The sequence below is a fragment of the Schistocerca gregaria genome, unplaced genomic scaffold (genome assembly GCF_023897955.1).
Source record: "Schistocerca gregaria isolate iqSchGreg1 unplaced genomic scaffold, iqSchGreg1.2 ptg000180l, whole genome shotgun sequence".
Taxonomy (NCBI): Eukaryota; Metazoa; Arthropoda; class Insecta; order Orthoptera; family Acrididae; genus Schistocerca; species Schistocerca gregaria.
This window is the reverse complement of record NW_026061730.1, coordinates 12,195,519-12,213,315: the sequence shown is the minus strand read 5'-3', so window position 1 is coordinate 12,213,315 and position 17,797 is coordinate 12,195,519. Positions and strand designations below refer to the sequence as shown.

The 17,797-nt window shown below is 47.1% G+C and overlaps 13 non-coding genes across 13 annotated transcripts; all 13 read left to right on the top strand.

Moving 5' to 3' along the window:
* Positions 1–4,580: 4,580 nt before the first annotated feature.
* Trnak-cuu (transfer RNA lysine (anticodon CUU)) lies at positions 4,581–4,657 on the top strand. Its single transcript has one exon. It is a non-coding gene; the product is annotated as a tRNA-Lys (tRNA).
* Positions 4,658–4,992: 335 nt separating this feature from the next.
* Trnat-agu (transfer RNA threonine (anticodon AGU)) lies at positions 4,993–5,064 on the top strand. The gene has a single exon. It is a non-coding gene; the product is annotated as a tRNA-Thr (tRNA).
* A 525-nt stretch (positions 5,065–5,589) lies between these two features.
* On the top strand, positions 5,590–5,662 carry Trnar-ucg (transfer RNA arginine (anticodon UCG)). Its single transcript has one exon. It is a non-coding gene; the product is annotated as a tRNA-Arg (tRNA).
* A 448-nt stretch (positions 5,663–6,110) lies between these two features.
* On the top strand, positions 6,111–6,187 carry Trnak-cuu (transfer RNA lysine (anticodon CUU)). Its single transcript has one exon. It is a non-coding gene; the product is annotated as a tRNA-Lys (tRNA).
* Positions 6,188–6,522: 335 nt separating this feature from the next.
* Trnat-agu (transfer RNA threonine (anticodon AGU)) lies at positions 6,523–6,594 on the top strand. The gene has a single exon. It is a non-coding gene; the product is annotated as a tRNA-Thr (tRNA).
* Positions 6,595–8,636: 2,042 nt separating this feature from the next.
* On the top strand, positions 8,637–8,709 carry Trnar-ucg (transfer RNA arginine (anticodon UCG)). Its single transcript has one exon. It is a non-coding gene; the product is annotated as a tRNA-Arg (tRNA).
* A 448-nt stretch (positions 8,710–9,157) lies between these two features.
* On the top strand, positions 9,158–9,234 carry Trnak-cuu (transfer RNA lysine (anticodon CUU)). The gene has a single exon. It is a non-coding gene; the product is annotated as a tRNA-Lys (tRNA).
* A 1,456-nt stretch (positions 9,235–10,690) lies between these two features.
* On the top strand, positions 10,691–10,767 carry Trnak-cuu (transfer RNA lysine (anticodon CUU)). Its single transcript has one exon. It is a non-coding gene; the product is annotated as a tRNA-Lys (tRNA).
* Positions 10,768–12,205: 1,438 nt separating this feature from the next.
* On the top strand, positions 12,206–12,282 carry Trnak-cuu (transfer RNA lysine (anticodon CUU)). The gene has a single exon. It is a non-coding gene; the product is annotated as a tRNA-Lys (tRNA).
* A 941-nt stretch (positions 12,283–13,223) lies between these two features.
* Trnar-ucg (transfer RNA arginine (anticodon UCG)) lies at positions 13,224–13,296 on the top strand. The gene has a single exon. It is a non-coding gene; the product is annotated as a tRNA-Arg (tRNA).
* Positions 13,297–13,748: 452 nt separating this feature from the next.
* Trnak-cuu (transfer RNA lysine (anticodon CUU)) lies at positions 13,749–13,821 on the top strand. The gene has a single exon. It is a non-coding gene; the product is annotated as a tRNA-Lys (tRNA).
* Positions 13,822–15,270: 1,449 nt separating this feature from the next.
* Trnak-cuu (transfer RNA lysine (anticodon CUU)) lies at positions 15,271–15,347 on the top strand. The gene has a single exon. It is a non-coding gene; the product is annotated as a tRNA-Lys (tRNA).
* Positions 15,348–16,818: 1,471 nt separating this feature from the next.
* On the top strand, positions 16,819–16,895 carry Trnak-cuu (transfer RNA lysine (anticodon CUU)). The gene has a single exon. It is a non-coding gene; the product is annotated as a tRNA-Lys (tRNA).
* Positions 16,896–17,797: the final 902 nt, after the last annotated feature.

Here is a 17,797-nt window from a genome sequence, read left to right as displayed (position 1 = left end):
CCTCCTTACTGGCGCCGTCGCCCCCACAAGTCGACGTTGAAGAAAGTCTATATGCTGAGCCGAAAAATACGTCTCCTCTCCACATGGATGATGTACACAGTCGGTACCCTACCGCAGTATCAGTCTCCTGGGCAGACGGCATGGAGATCGAAGGGACTGGGGTGGGCGGTGCTGATGATGGGGCGCCCCAATCTGTAGCGCCCGCGCCCGCAAGCTCTCCACAATAGCAACCTCTTCAGCGGACCGGCAAGATCGACGACCTCTCGCTCCTGAAGAAGCAGCCCCACCTGTGCCTGTGGGACTCCAACACCAGCATTGTCGTGTCGTAACGATAAACCTCGCGACCATTCGTGCGCCCCACAAACTAGCGCTGCTCCGCGATATGATTTATGATGCGGACATTGATATTGCGCTTTTTCAGGAAGTGCATGTCGCCGATTTTTCACCACCACATGGCTTCACGGCGCATCTTTCTCCCGCTTCGGACACCGGTAGTGGTGTTGCCATCATCTTACGAGAAGGTCTTCCTGCCGAAGATGTCCTATACCTCCCCTACGGCAGAGGTATGGCCCTTACTCTCTTTGGTGTACGTATCGTCAACATTTATGCGCCGTCGGGCTCCAGCTACCGTCGTGAACGCAATGCCTTCTTTGCAGATGAAGTTACACCCCTTTTTATGGGACCACACGATGACTGGCTCATGGGTGGAGACTTCAACTGCACCCAGCGACATCAGGATCAATTGCCGCGTCACTCACCATGTGCAGCTCTGGAAACAGTCGTGATGCGGCTACAATTTGTCGACACGTGGAGACATGTTCACGGTGATCGTTTGGGCTTTACGTACTACACTGCCTACTCCTCTAGCCGACTGGATCGCATCTACATCTCGCGATCCCTAATTCAACACACACGACAGGCTGAAATCTGGCCTGTTGCTTTCTCAGATCATGAGGCTTACTTCTGTGACGTTGTTCTCACAAGACAGGCAGTATGGCACGGACGTGGTTTATGGAAACTGAACACGGCACTTCTTAATTCACCTGACTGTCGACTTCTAATAGAAGACACTTGGATCACATGTAATAGACGCCGTCTCACGTATCCGTCTACCATATCCTGGTGGATCCAGTGTGCAAAACCTACTTTTCGAAAAACTTTGATCCGATATGGCAAAGATGTTGTCGCCTGGAGGAAGAGCACTATGGACTTTTACTACATGATCCTACGAGAATGCTCCACGATGCCAGCCTCCCCTGAGCGTCATACAAGGATAAACCATGCTAAGGCCCAAATCTCCAATCTCATGCGAAGGCATTTGGAAGGAGCGATAGTACGATCTCGTACTGCTGATCGCATGCCTCATGAACATCCATCTATATATCATATCATCCAAGAACGCCAACATCGTCGCCGAAAATTTATTCCCATCCTAACAGACCAAGATGGGCGTCGCTACGTAACCCAATCTGCAATAGGGAATGTGCTTCACGCCCACTACCAGCAGCTCTACGCCGCAATTCCACATTCCCCAGAGTTGATCGAGGAAGTCTCACAGCTCAACTTTGGTGGTCTCCCAGGAGATGCGGCGATTGACTTGGTGTCAGAGGTGACTGATGATGAAGTCCGCGATGCGATCCGAGCAGGAACCATCAATCGCTCCCCAGGACCCGACGGTCTTCCCCTCGAATTTTATCGCACCTTCCGTGATTTGTTAGAGTCCACCTTCACCTCCATCTGTCGGGAACTGATGTCTCCGGAAGTACCTGTGCGGGACGCTTTCATGGAAGGAATTATTATTCCTGTACATAAACCGCATAGTGGCAACAATATCAGTGATTATCGGCCCCTCACCCTCCTTTACAGTGATATGAAAATCTTCACTCGCCTTTTGGCGGCACGACTTAAAACCGTTGCCCGATATGTTGTGTCGCCAGACCAAGCATCTTTGGGAGGGGATAATAATATCCGCACGGCTTTATGCCGCTACAGGGATATGATCGCCGTTACCCAGGCACAACTCCTCTCTGGGGCACTTGCGTCTTTGGACTTTAGTCAAGCTTTTGATAGGGTTGACCATTCGTTCCTTACGGCCGTTCTCCACCATATGGGTTTCCCAGTCGCCGTTATCACGGTAGTGATGCGCCTTCTGCGGGGTGCCTCTTCCAGGATTATGTACAATGGGAGACTCACTCCTCCGATAAAAATAGGTCGATCCGTACGTCAAGGTTGCCCTCTATCAGCGATTTTGTACGCCTTTTCCTTGGAATCCTTGCTATGTGGGCTCAGACAACGTTTGGTAGGGTTATCCATAGATCGATACCGATTCTGTTGCACGGCCTATGCTGACGATGTAGTCATCTGTTTACGTAATGCCGACGAGGTTCGAGCTCTTTTGACGTGGGTAGCGACTTATGATGAGGCGTCGGGTAGCCCTTTAAACGTACGTAAGTCACAAGTTATGTTCATTGGCACAGGACTCCCTGTGGAGTGTATTACACCTCTCACCACCGTTGATACCATTCGCTGTTTAGGAATAGACTTTTCATCTGATCTCCGGCGTTCAGCCGCCATCAACTGCAGACGCCTCCTTTTAATGATCAGAGTGGGTCTTATGGATCATCGCCTTCGATCCCTAGATATTCTCCAACGAGCTCGATATGTCAATATATATATCGCATCCCGAGTTCCCCATGTAGCACAAGTTCTACCTTTCCCGCTTACTGTGGCACGTCGCATGTTGGCAGCGATGGCATCTTTCGTCAGCTCTGGGCTGTTATTCAAAGTTAACTATGCAACCCTTACTCTTCCCCGTGAACGAGGTGGGATAGGTCTGTTTCACGTGCCGGATAGAGCTCGCGTCCTATTTGTCAGCTCCCAGATGACAGTATGGACACGATGCCCAACGAGCCTCACTGGTCTACTCCTGACGGCATATACGCCGGTCTCACTGTCAGCCCCAGTGATGATCTCGGACGTTCCGGTCCAGTTACATTATATACGATACTTCTTTCTTGAACTCAGTTATCTACGCCTCACCTTACTCAAGACAAAGGCAGTATACAGTGTCCTCCAATTAGGTCGTCCACCTAACCCGATTGAACAAAAGTTCCCCAGGTAGACTGGCGTCATGTATGGCGCGCGGTTTTCGCCCGTTACCTTGACACGAATGTTCAATCTGTCTGGTACCTAACTGTCAATGGTAAGCAAATCAACCAATCTCGTCTTCATCGTATCCACCTCGCCCAATCACCTCTCTGTTCCACGTGTGGAGTCCCAGACAATGATGAACATCGGTTTGTTTGCGGACCGGCGGAGGAGGTTTGGCACTTGATTCGTCTTATTGTCGCTTTTCTAACGCCGGACATTCCGGATCGGATTATTCCCCTTTCATTATTATTTTCGGATCGTGAATATTTTCCTCGGACAAAGACCAATGCTGTGAATTGGATTCGCGGACATGCCATTCACTACCTATTTGGACAAACTGTAGACTCTGTACTCGATTTTTGGACATACCTCAATGACCGTCATTATATCGTTGTCCGTCACCCAAAATACGGACAATTTTTCTCGAACTTCCTTGGGAGTGCTTTCCACGACCCGCCTCGCAGCTGGAATGTGTTAAGCCAAGAGAGAAGAACGTTTCCTGCTTGAACCAATGAACATTTCTGAACAATTGAACAGAACGCATCAATTTCCAGAAGACGTGACTCAACATATTACCAGCGGGGCGCAGAAGGCCTCTGATCAATGACACAACAAAACTAAACGAAAACAAAAAAATAATAACATAACAATAATAAAAATAAAAATAAAATTCAGAAAAAAGAAGAATTTGTTTTGCTTGTAAGGAAAGCCCTAACCTCGATTTCCTATATTTACCCTGGTAGATAGGCAGCTCTCTGAGGTAGGTTTAGTCAGGAGCCAACGCCTGAAGAGGAACAGATTTTTTTTTTAGGATGAAAAGTGGCTGTGGCACTTGGTTCTTTTTTTTAGTTCCATTTTATAAAAGGGTTAACTAATGTAAAAAAGAAATAAAAATAAAAAAAGATAAAAAAATAAAAAAAAAAATGGATAAGGCGTCGGACTTCGGATCCGAAGATTGCAGGTTCGAATCCTGTCACGGTCGTGTTTTTCCAGTTCTGAAAAAGAAGCATACCGTTTTAATGTAGCAATTGAGCAGTACGAAACCGTCTGAATGTTGCTGTTGACCATTTTGTACTTGGAGATGATCTTGAACCTGAAACACACACAACAAAACCGGTGTTAACTAGCGAAATGGTCGGCAGAGTGCCCTCACCGCGAGTTTTGACTGGCACTTGCACATCTAAAACAACGTCGGAAAGTAACTCGTTCGGCTTTTGAGTCACATCAAGTATGTGTGTTAATTTTGACGCCGCTAGCTCTGCAGATTGTCATGCAATTCCTTTACCTCTCAGAAATGATTATGAAATAAAAGTGAAGTACGTGACGAGTGTGACGTTAGGAAAACATTAGGAAGCATGGAGAGATTCTGTATGGGACCACCGAACCCAAACGATTACTGTGTGATCTGCTGGCCAGCAGGTATCCAACGAGGCAGCACGGCTAGCTCAGTCGGTAGAGCATGAGACTCTTATTCACAGGGTCGTGGGTTCGAGCCCTACGCTGGCCGGAACGGAATTTTTTTCCGCTGCAGATGTAAATTACCGATTTTCTGATTAACGTGATGTAATGGAAATAGCAACTATAAATTAGCCTACGTCTCCATCAGTCGCAAGAAAACTGTATTTGAAGTGAAGGTGATTTTGTAGACATGTGTGAAAGTCATATTCTGAAGCGCAAGTGGTTTTGGTTGGAGAGAACACGGCTACGTGTCAGATGTGTAGCCAAGCAGTAATGGGTCGCCATTGCTGCAAATATTAGTCGAAAATATGAAGTGTTGTCAGCTGAAGTCTGATGATTGAGACGACCGTACGGACGAAGTACGCAAAAGTGCCGCTAGGCGGCGCCTCTTTAGCTCAGTGGTAGAGCATTGGTCTAGTAAACCAGGGGTCGTGAGTTCCATCCTCACAGGAGGAAGACGAATTTTGGAAATCAGTTGCGCATCGTGGCCGTATGGCAAACAGTATCTGTGATGAGGAACAATTAGCGACAGGAGTATTATTAAGAATTACTCTCAGATGTGATTAAGGCGAATGGCGCAGATAAAGCATTTGCCAAAGCGGTACGGCATAAGGTGGGACGAGGCAGTCTGAATTACATTTTATAGATGTATTTCTCACAAATCTCAGAACCTCTCGCGGTCGTCGTCGTCGTCGTCGTCGTCGTCGTCGTCGTCGGCGTCGCCGCCGCCGCCGCTTCTGCAGAAGTAGCAAATGGCCATCGTAGCAAATGCGGCGAGGCACACCCTGCCATCGATTCCGAATGCGCAAAGTGTGTGGTCTTGTTTTCCTGTCTATGTTTGGTCGGTCTCGTAAGAGGTTGAATGTAACGAATGGGTGGAAAAGAGTAAGGGGCAGGGGCTGTGTGGAACGAAAACACAGTTCCTCAGGGGGTGTGAGCGTTTCGAAATGGGTCGTATATAAGTTACACTTGGTCGTCAGTGACCGTGTGGCCTAATGGATAAGGCGTCGGACTTCGGATCCGAAGATTGCAGGTTCGAATCCTGTCATGGTCGTGTTTTTCCATTTCTGAAAAAGAAACATACCGTTTTAATGTAGCAATTGAGCAGTACGAAACCGTCTGAATGTTGCTGTTGAGCATTTTGTGCTTGGAGATGGACTTAAGCTTGAAACACACACAACAAGACAGGTGTTAACTAGCGAAATGAACGGCAGAGTGGCCTCACCGCGAGGTGTGACTGGCACTTGCACATCTAAAACAACGTCGGAAAGTAACTCGTTCGACTTTTGAGTCACATCAAGTATGTGTGTTAATTTTGACACCGCTAGCTCTGCAGATTTTTATGCAATTCCTTTACCTCTCAGAAGTGAATATGATATAAAAGTGAAGTACGTGACGAGTGTGACGTTAGGAAAACATTAGGAAGCATGGAGAGATTCTGTATGGGACCACCCAACCCAAACGATTACTGTGTGATCTGCTGGCCAGCAGGTATCCAACGAGGCAGCACGGCTAGCTCAGTCGGTAGAGCATGAGACTCTTATTCACAGGGTCGTGGGTTCGAGCCCTACGCTGGCCGGAACGGAATTTTTTTCCGCTGCAGATGTAAATTACCGATTTTCTGATTAACGTGATGTAATGGAAATAGCAACTATAAATTTGCCTACGTCTCCATCAGTCGCAAGAAAACTGTATTTGAAGTGAAGGTGATTTTGTAGACATGTGTGAAAGTCATATTCTGAAGCGCAAGTGGTTTTGGTTGGAGAGAACACGGCTACGTGTCAGATGTGTAGCCAAGCAGTAATGGGTCGCCATTGCTGCAAATATTAGTCGAAAATATGAAGTGTTGTCAGCTGAAGTCTGATGATTGAGACGACCGTACGGACGAAGTACGCAAAAGTGCCGCTAGGCGGCGCCTGTTTAGCTCAGTGGTAGAGCATTGGTCTAGTAAACCAGGGGTCGTGAGTTCCATTCTCACAGGAGGAAGACGAATTTTGGAAATCAGTTGCGCATCGTGGCCGTATAGCAAACAGTATCTGTGATGAGGAACAATTAGCGACAGGAGTATTATTAAGAATTACTCTCAGATGTGATTAAGGCGAATGGCGCAGATAAAGCATTTGCCAAAGCGGTACGGCATAAGGTGGGACGAGGCAGTCTGAATTACATTTTATAGATGTATTTCTCACAAATCTCAGAACCTCTCGCGGTCGTCGTCGTCGTCGTCGTCGTCGTCGTCGTCGTCGTCGTCGTCGTCGTCGCCGCCACCGCTTCTGCAGAAGTAGCAAATGGCCATCGTAGCAAATGCGGCGAGGGACACCCTGCCATCGATTCCGAATGCGCAAAGTGTGTGGTCTTGTTTTCCTGTCTATGTTTGGTCGGTCTCGTAAGAGGTTGAATGTAACGAATGGGTGGAAAAGAGTAAGGGGCAGGGGCTGTGTGGAACGAAAACACAGTTCCTCAGGGGGTGTGAGCGTTTCGAAATGAGTCGTATATAAGTTATTCTTGGTCGTCAGTGACCGTGTGGCCTAATGGATAAGGCGTAGGACTTCATATCCGAAGATTGCAGGTTCGAATCCTGTCACGGTCGTGTTTTTCCAGTTCTGAAAAAGAAACATATCGTTTTAATGTAGCAATTGAGCAGTACGAAACCGTCTGAATGTTGCTGTTGAGCATTTTGTGCTTGGAAACACGCGATCTAGTGTAACACACACAACAAGACAGGTGTTAACTAGCGAAATGAATGGCAGAGTGGCCTCACCGCGAGGTGTGACTGGCACTTGCACATCTAAAACAACGTCGGAAAGTAACTCGTTCGACTTTTGAGTCACATCAAGTATGTGTGTTAATTTTGACGCCGCTAGCTCTGCAGATTTTCATGCAATTCCTTTACCTCTCAGAAGTGAATATGATATAAAAGTGAAGTACGTGACGAGTGTGACGTTAGGAAAACATTAGGCAGCATGGAGAGTTTCTGTATGGGACCACCCAACCCAAACGATTACTGTGTGATCTGCTGGCCAGCAGGTATCCAACGAGGCAGCACGGCCAGCTCAGTCGGTAGAGCATGAGACTCTTATTCACAGGATCGTGGGTTCAAGCCCTACGCTGGGCGGAACGGAATTTTTTCCGCAGCAGATGTAAATTACCGATTTTCTGATTAACGTGATGTAATGGAAATAGCAACTTTAAAATTTGCCTACGTCTCCATCAGTCGCAAGAAAACTGTATTTGAAGGTGAAGGTGATTTTGTAGACATGTGTGAAAGTCATGTTCTGAAGTGCAGGTGGTTTTGTTTGGAGAGAATATCGGCTACGTGTCAGATGTGTAGCCAAGCAGTAATGGGTCGCCATAGCTGCTAATATTAGTCGAAAATATGAAGTGTTGTCAGCTGAAGTCTGATGATTCAGACGACCGTACGGACGAAGTACGCAAAAGTGCCGCTAGTCGGCGCCTGTTTAGCTCAGTGGTAGAGCATTGGTCTAGTAAACTAGGGGTCGTGAGTTCCATCCTCACAGGAGGAAGACGAATCTTGGAAATCAGTTGCGGATCGTGGCCGTATAGAAAGCAGTATCTGTGATGAGGAACAATTAGCGACAGGCGTATTATTAAGAATTACTCTCAGATGTGATTAAGGCGAATCGCGCAGATAAAGCATTTGCCAAAGCGGTATGGCATAAGGTGAGACGAGGCAGTCTGAATTACATTTTATAGATGTATTTCTCACAAATCTCAGAGCCTCTCGCGGTCGTCGTCGTCGTCGTCGTCGCCGCCGCCGCCGCTTCTGCAGAAGTAGCAAATGGCCATCGTAGCAAATGCGGCGAGGGACACCCTGCCATCGAATCCCAATGCGCAAAGTGTGTGGTCTTCTTTTCCTGTGTATGTTTGGTCGGTCTCGTAAGAGGTTGAATGTAACGAATGGGTGGAAAAGAGTAAGGGGCAGGGGCTGTGTGGAACGAAAGCACAGTTCCTCAGGGGGTGTGAGCGTTTCGAAATGGGTCGTATATAAGTTACACTTGGTCGTCAGTGACCGTGTGGCCTAATGGACAAGGCGTCGGACTTCGGATCCGAAGATTGCAGGTTCGAATCCTGTCACGGTCGTGTTTTTCCATTTCTGAAAAAGAAACATACCGTTTTAATGTAGCAATTGAGCAGTACGAAACCGTCTGAATGTTGCTGTTGACCATTTTGTACATGGAGATGGTCTTGAACCTGAAACACACACAACAAGACCGGTGTTAACTAGCGAAATGAACGGCAGCGTGCCCTCACCGCGAGTTTTGACTGGCACTTGCACATCTAAAACAACGTCGGAAAGTAACTCGTTCGGCTTTTGAGTCACATCAAGTATGTGTGTTAATTTTGACGCCGCTAGCTCTGCAGATTGTCATGCAATTCCTTTACCTCTCAGAAATGATTATGAAATAAAAGTGAAGTACGTGACGAGTGTGACGTTAGGAAAACATTAGGAAGCATGGAGAGATTCTGTATGGGACCACCCAACCCAAACGATTACTGTGTGATCTGCTGGCCAGCAGGTATCCAACGAGGCAGCACGGCTAGCTCAGTCGGTAGAGCATGAGACTCTTATTCACAGGGTCGTGGGTTCGAGCCCTACGCTGGCCGGAACGGAATTTTTTTCCGCTGCAGATGTAAATTACCGATTTTCTGATTAACGTGATGTAATGGAAATAGCAACTATAAATTTGCCTACGTCTCCATCAGTCGCAAGAAAACTGTATTTGAAGTGAAGGTGATTTTGTAGACATGTGTGAAAGTCATATTCTGAAGCGCAAGTGGTTTTGGTTGGAGAGAACACGGCTACGTGTCAGATGTGTAGCCAAGCAGTAATGGGTCGCCATTGCTGCAAATATTAGTCGAAAATATGAAGTGTTGTCAGCTGAAGTCTGATGATTGAGACGACCGTACGGACGAAGTACCCAAAAGTGCCGCTAGGCGGCGCCTGTTTAGCTCTGTGGTAGAGCATTGGTCTAGTAAACCAGAGGTCGTGAGTTCCATCCTCACAGGAGGAAGACGAATTTTGGAAATCAGTTGCGCATCGTGGCCGTATAGCAAACAGTATCTGTGATGAGGAACAATTAGCGACAGGAGTACTATTAAGAATTACTCTCAGATGTGATTAAGGCGAATGGCGCAGATAAAGCATTTGCCAAAGCGGTACGGCATAAGGTGGGACGAGGCAGTCTGAATTACATTTTATAGATGTATTTCTCACAAATCTCAGAACCTCTCGCGGTCGTCGTCGTCGTCGTCGTCGTCGTCGTCGTCGTCGTCGTCGTCGCCGCCGCCGCCGCTTCTGCAGAAGTAGCAAATGGCCATCGTAGCAAATGCGGCGAGGGACACCCTGCCATCGATTCCGAATGCGCAAAGAGTGTGGTCTTGTTTTCCTGTCTATGTTTGGTCGGTCTCGTAAGAGGTTGAATGTAACGAATGGGTGGAAAAGAGTAAGGGGCAGGGGCTGTGTGGAACGAAAACACAGTTCCTCAGGGGGTGTGAGCGTTTCGAAATGAGTCGTATATAAGTTATTCTTGGTCGTCAGTGACCGTGTGGCCTAATGGATAAGGCGTAGGACTTCATATCCGAAGATTGCAGGTTCGAATCCTGTCACGGTCGTGTTTTTCCAGTTCTGAAAAAGAAACATATCGTTTTAATGTAGCAATTGAGCAGTACGAAACGGTCTGAATGTTGCTGTTGAGCATTTTGTGCTTGGAGATGGACTTAAGCTTGAAACACACACAACAAGACAGGTGTTAACTAGCGAAATGAATGGCAGAGTGGCCTCACCGCGAGGTGTGACTGGCACTTGCACATCTAAAACAACGTCGGAAAGTAACTCGTTCGACTTTTGAGTCACATCAAGTATGTGTGTTAATTTTGACGCCGCTAGCTCTGCAGATTTTCATGCAATTCCTTTACCTCTCAGAAGTGAATATGATATAAAAGTGAAGTACGTGACGAGTGTGACGTTAGGAAAACATTAGGCAGCATGATGAGATTCTGTATGGGACCACCCAACCCAAACGATTACTGTGTGATCTGCTGGCCAGCAGGTATCCAACGAGGCAGCACGGCTAGCTCAGTCGGTAGAGCATGAGACTCTTATTCACAGGGTCGTGGGTTCGAGCCCTACGCTGGCCGGAACGGAATTTTTTTCCGCTGCAGATGTAAATTACCGATTTTCTGATTAACGTGATGTAATGGAAATAGGAACTTTAATATTTGCCTACGTCTCCATCAGTCGCAAGAAAACTGTATTTGAAGGTGAAGGTGATTTTGTAGACATGTGTGAAAGTCATGTTCTGAAGTGCAGGTGGTTTTGTTTGGAGAGAATATCGGCTACGTGTCAGATGTGTAGCCAAGCAGTAATGGGTCGCCATAGCTGCTAATATTAGTCGAAAATATGAAGTGTTGTCAGCTGAAGTCTGATGATTCAGACGACCATACGGACGAAGTACGCAAAAGTGCCGCTAGTTGGCGCCTGTTTAGCTCAGTGGTAGAGCATTGGTCTAGTAAACCAGGGGTCGTGAGTTCCATCCTCACAGGAGGAAGACGAATCTTGGAAATCAGTTGCGGATCGTGGCCGTATAGAAAGCAGTATCTGTGATGAGGAACAATTAGCGACAGGCGTATTATTAAGAATTACTCTCAGATGTGATTAAGGCGAATGGCGCAGATAAAGCATTTGCCAAAGCGGTATAGCATAAGGTGAGACGAGGCAGTCTGAATTACATTTTATAGATGTATTTCTCACAAATCTCAGAGCCTCTCGCGGTCGTCGTTGTCGTCGTCGTCGTCGTCGCCGCCGCCGCTTCTGCAGAAGTAGCAAATGGCCATCGTAGCAAATGCGGCGAGGGACACCCTGCCATCGATTCCGAATGCGCAAAGTGTGTGGTCTTCTTTTCCTGTGTATGTTTGGTCGGTCTCGTAAGAGGTTGAATGTAACGAATGGGTGGAAAAGAGTAAGGGGCAGGGGCTGTGTGGAACGAAAACACAGTTCCTCAGGGGGTGTGAGCGTTTCGAAATGGGTCGTATATAAGTTACACTTGGTCGTCAGTGACCTTGTGGCCTAATGGATAAGCCGTCGGACTTCGGATCCGAAGATTGCAGGTTCGAATCCTGTCACGGTCGTGTTTTTCCATTTCTGAAAAAGAAACATACCGTTTTAATGTAGCAATTGAGCAGTACGAAACCGTCTGAATGTTGCTGTTGACCATTTTGTACTTGGAGATGGTCTTGAACCTGAAACACACACAACAAGACCGGTGTTAACTAGCGAAATGGTCGGCAGAGTGCCCTCACCGCGAGTTTTGACTGGCACTTGCACATCTAAAACAACGTCGGAAAGTAACTCGTTCGACTTTTGAGTCACATCAAGTATGTGTGTTAATTTTGACGCCGCTAGCTCTGCAGATTGTCATGCAATTCCTTTACCTCTCAGAAATGATTATGAAATAAAAGTGAAGTACGTGACGAGTGTGACGTTAGGAAAACATTAGGAAGCATGGAGAGATTCTGTATGGGACCACCCAACCCAAACGATTACTGTGTGATCTGCTGGCCAGCAGGTATCCAACGAGGCAGCACGGCTAGCTCAGTCGGTAGAACATGTGACTCTTATTCACAGGGTCGTGGGTTCGAGCCCTACGCTGGCCGGAACGGAATTTTTTTCCGCTGCAGACGTAAATTACCGATTTTCTGATTAACGTGATGTAATGGAAATAGCAACTATAAATTTGCCTACATCTCCATCAGTCGCAAGAAAACTGTATTTGAAGTGAAGGTGATTTTGTAGACATGTGTGAAAGTGATATTCTGAAGCGCAAGTGGATTTGGTTGGAGAGAACACGGCTACGTGCCAGATGTGTAGCCAAGCAGGAATGGGTCGCCATTGCTGCAAATATTAGTCGAAAATATGAAGTGTTGTCAGCTGAAGTGTGATGATTGAGACGACCGTACGGACGAAGTACGCAAAAGTGCCGCTAGGCGGCGCCTGTTTAGCTCAGTGGTAGAGCATTGGTCTAGTAAACCAGGGGTCGTGAGTTCCATCCTCACAGGAGGAAGACGAATTTTGGAAATCAGTTGCGCATCGTGGCCGTATAGCAAACAGTATCTGTGATGAGGAACAATTAGCGACAGGAGTACTATTAAGAATTACTCTCAGATGTGATTAAGGCGAATGGCGCAGATAAAGCATTTGCCAAAGCGGTACGGCATAGGATGGGACGAGGCAGTCTGAATTACATTTTATAGATGTATTTCTCACAAATCTCAGAACCTCTCGCGGTCGTCGTCGTCGTCGTCGTCGTCGTCGTCGTCGGCGTCGGCGTCGGCGTCGCCGCCGCCGCCGCTTCTGCAGAAGTAGCAAATGGCCATCGTAGCAAATGCGGCGAGGGACACCCTGCCATCGATTCCGAATGCGCAAAGTGTGTGGTCTTGTTTTCCTGCCTATGTTTGGTCTGTCTCGTAAGAGGTTGAATGTAACGAATGGGTGGAAAAGAGTAAGGGGCAGGGGCTGTGTGGAACGAAAACACAGTTCCTCAGGGGGTGTGAGCGTTTCGAAATGAGTCGTATATAAGTTATTCTTGGTCGTCAGTGACCGTGTGGCCTAATGGATAAGGCGTCGGACTTCGGATCCGAAGATTGCAGGTTCGAATCCTGTCACGGTCGTGTTTTTCCAGTTCTGAAAAAGAAACATATCGTTTTAATGTAGCAATTGAGCAGTACGAAACCGTCTGAATGTTGCTGTTGAGCATTTTGTGCTTGGAGATGGACTTAAGCTTGAAATACACACAACAAGACAGGTGTTAACTAGCGAAATGAATGGCAGAGTGGCCTCACCGCGAGGTGTGACTGGCACTTGCACATCTAAAACAACGTCGGAAAGTAACTCGTTCGACTTTTGAGTCACATCAAGTATGTGTGTTAATTTTGACGCCGCTAGCTCTGCAGATTTTCATGCAATTCCTTTACCTCTCAGAAGTGAATATGATATAAAAGTGAAGTACGTGACGAGTGTGACGTTAGGAAAACATTAGGCAGCATGGGGAGATTCTGTATGGGACCACCCAACCCAAACGATTACTGTGTGATCTGCTGGCCAGCAGGTATCCAACGAGGCAGCACGGCTAGCTCAGTCGGTAGAGCATGAGACTCTTATTCACAGGATCGTGGGTTCAAGCCCTACGCTGGGCGGAACGGAATTTTTTCCGCTGCAGATGTAAATTACCGATTTTCTGATTAACGTGATGTAATGGAAATAGCAACTTTAAAATTTGCCTACGTCTCCATCAGTCGCAAGAAAACTGTATTTGAAGGTGAAGGTGATTTTGTAGACATGTGTGAAAGTCATGTTCTGAAGTGCAGGTGGTTTTGTTTGGAGAGAATATCGGCTACGTGTCAGATGTGTAGCCAAGCAGTAATGGGTCGCCATAGCTGCTAATATTAGTCGAAAATATGAAGTGTTGTCAGCTGAAGTCTGATGATTCAGACGACCATACGGACGAAGAACGCAAAAGTGCCGCTAGGCGGCGCATGTTTAGCTCAGTGGTAGAGCATTGGTCTAGTAAACCAGGGGTCGTGAGTTCCATCCTCACAGGAGGAAGACGAATCTTGGAAATCAGTTGCGGATCGTGGCCGTATAGAAAGCAGTATCTGTGATGAGGAACAATTAGCGACAGGCGTATTATTAAGAATTACTCTCTGATGTGATTAAGGCTAATGGCGCAGATAAAGCATTTGCCAAAGCGGTATAGCATAAGGTGAGACGAGGCAGTCTGAATTACATTTTATAGATGTATTTCTCACAAATCTCAGAGCCTCTCGCGGTCATCGTCGTCGTCGTCGTCGTCGTCGTCATGGCCGCCGCCGCCGCCGCTTCTGCAGAAGTAGCAAATGGCCATCGTAGGAAATGCGGCGAGGGACACCCTGCCATCGATTCCGAATGCGCAAAGTGTGTGGTCTTCTTTTCCTGTGTATGTTTGGTCGGTCTCGTAAGAGGTTGAATGTAACGAATGGGTGGAAAAGAGTAAGGGGCAGGGGCTGTGTGGAACGAAAACACAGTTCCTCAGGGGGTGTGAGCGTTTCGAAATGGGTCGTATATAAGTTACACTTGGTCGTCAGTGACCTTGTGGCCTAATGGATAAGCCGTCGGACTTCGGATCCGAAGATTGCAGGTTCGAATCCTGTCACGGTCGTGTTTTTCCATTTCTGAAAAAGAAACATACCGTTTTAATGTAGCAATTTAGCAGTACGAAACCGTCTGAATGTTGCTGTTGACCATTTTGTACATGGAGATGGTCTTGAACCTGAAACACACACAACAAGACAGGTGTTAACTAGCGAAATGGTCGGCAGAGTGCCCTCACCGCGAGTTTTGACTGGCACTTGCACATCTAAAACAACGTCGGAAAGTAACTCGTTCGGCTTTTGAGTCACATCAAGTATGTGTGTTAATTTTGACGCCGCTAGCTCTGCAGATTTTCATGCAATTCCTTTACCTCTCAGAAATGATTATGAAATAAAAGTGAAGTACGTGACGAGTGTGACGTTAGGAAAACATTAGGAAGCATGGAGAGATTCTGTATGGGACCACCCAACCCAAACGATTACTGTGTGATCTGCTGGCCAGCAGGTATCCAACGAGGCAGCACGGCTAGCTCAGTCGGTAGAGCATGTGACTCTTATTCACAGGGTCGTGGGTTCGAGCCCTACGCTGGCCGGAACGGAATTTTTTTCCGCTGCAGATGTAAATTACCGATTTTCTGATTAACGTGATGTAATGGAAATAGCAACTATAAATTTGCCTACATCTCCATCAGTCGCAAGAAAACTGTATTTGAAGTGAAGGTGATTTTGTAGACATGTGTGAAAGTGATATTCTGAAGCGCAAGTGGTTTTGGTTGGAGAGAACACGGCTACGTGTCAGATGTGTAGCCAAGCAGTAATGGGTCGCCATTGCTGCAAATATTAGTCGAAAATATGAAGTGTTGTCAGCTGAAGTGTGATGATTGAGACGACCGTACGGACGAAGTACGCAAAAGTGCCGCTAGGCGGCGCCTGTTTAGCTCAGTGGTAGAGCATTGGTCTAGTAAACCAGGGGTCGTGAGTTCCATCCTCACAGGAGGAAGACGAATTTTGGAAATCAGTTGCGCATCGTGGCCGTATAGCAAACAGTATCTGTGATGAGGAACAATTAGCGACAGGAGTATTATTAAGAATTACTCTCAGATGTGATTAAGGCGAATGGCGCAGATAAAGCATTTGCCAAAGCGGTACGGCATAAGGTGGGACGAGGCAGTCTGAATTACATTTTATAGATGTATTTCTCACAAATCTCAGAACCTCTCGCGGTCGTCGTCGTCGTCGTCGTCGTCGTCGTCGTCGTCGTCGTCGTCGTCGTCGTCGTCGTCGCCGCCGCCGCCGCTTCTGCAGAAGTAGCAAATGGCCATCGTAGCAAATGCGGCGAGGGACACCCTGCCATCGATTCCGAATGCGCAAAGTGTGTGGTCTTGTTTTCCTGTCTATGTTTGGTCGGTCTCGTAAGAGGTTGAATGTAACGAATGGGTGGAAAAGAGTAAGGGGCAGGGGCTGTGTGGAACGAAAACACAGTTCCTCAGGGGGTGTGAGCGTTTCGAAATGAGTCGTATATAAGTTATTCTTGGTCGTCAGTGACCGTGTGGCCTAATGGATAAGGCGTAGGAATTCATATCCGAAGATTGCAGGTTCGAATCCTGTCACGGTCGTGTTTTTCCAGTTCTGAAAAAGAAACATATCGTTTTAATGTAGCAATTGAGCAGTACGAAACCGTCTGAATGTTGCTGTTGAGCATTTTGTGCTTGGAGATGGACTTAAGCTTGAAACACACACAACAAGACAGGTGTTAACTAGCGAAATGAACGGCAGAGTGGCCTCACCGCGAGGTGTGACTGGCACTTGCACATCTAAAACAACGTCGGAAAGTAATTCGTTCGACTTTTGAGTCACATCAAGTATGTGTGTTAATTTTGACGCCGCTAGCTCTGCAGATTTTCATGCAATTCCTTTACCTCTCAGAAGTGAATATGATATAAAAGTGAAGTACGTGACGAGTGTGACGTTAGGAAAAGATTAGGCAGCATGGAGAGATTCTGTATGGGACCACCCAACCCAAACGATTACTGTGTGATCTGCTGGCCAGCAGGTATCCAACGAGGCAGCACGGGTAGCTCAGTCGGTAGAGCATGAGACTCTTATTCACAGGGTCGTGGGTTCGAGCCCTACGCTGGCCGGAACGGAATTTTTTTCCGCTGCAGATGTAAATTACCGATTTTCTGATTAACGTGATGTAATGGAAATAGGAACTTTAATATTTGCCTACGTCTCCATCAGTCGCAAGAAAACTGTATTTGAAGGTGAAGGTGATTTTGTAGACATGTGTGAAAGTCATGTTCTGAAGTGCAGGTGGTTTTGTTTGGAGAGAATATCGGCTACGTGTCAGATGTGTAGCCAAGCAGTAATGGGTCGCCATAGCTGCTAATATTAGTCGAAAATATGAAGTGTTGTCAGCTGAAGTCTGATGATTCAGACGACCATACGGACGAAGTACGCAAAAGTGCCGCTAGTTGGCGCCTGTTTAGCTCAGTGGTAGAGCATTGGTCTAGTAAACCAGGGGTCGTGAGTTCCATCCTCACAGGAGGAAGACGAATCTTGGAAATCAGTTGCGGATCGTGGCCGTATAGAAAGCAGTATCTGTGATGAGGAACAATTAGCGACAGGCGTATTATTAAGAATTACTCTCAGATGTGATTAAGGCCAATCGCGCAGATAAAGCATTTGCCAAAGCGGTATAGCATAAGGTGAGACGAGGCAGTCTGAATTACATTTTATAGATGTATTTCTCACAAATCTCAGAGCCTCTCGCGGTCGTCGTCGTCGTCGCCGCCGCCGCCGCTTCTGCAGAAGTAGCAAATGGCCATCGTAGCAAATGCGGCGAGGGACACCCTGCCATCGATTCCCAATGCGCAAAGTGTGTGGTCTTCTTTTCCTGTGTATGTTTGGTCGGTCTCGTAAGAGGTTGAATGTAACGAATGGGTGGAAAAGAGTAAGGGGCAGGGGCTGTGTGGAACGAAAGCACAGTTCCTCAGGGGGTGTGAGCGTTTCGAAATGGGTCGTATATAAGTTACACTTGGTC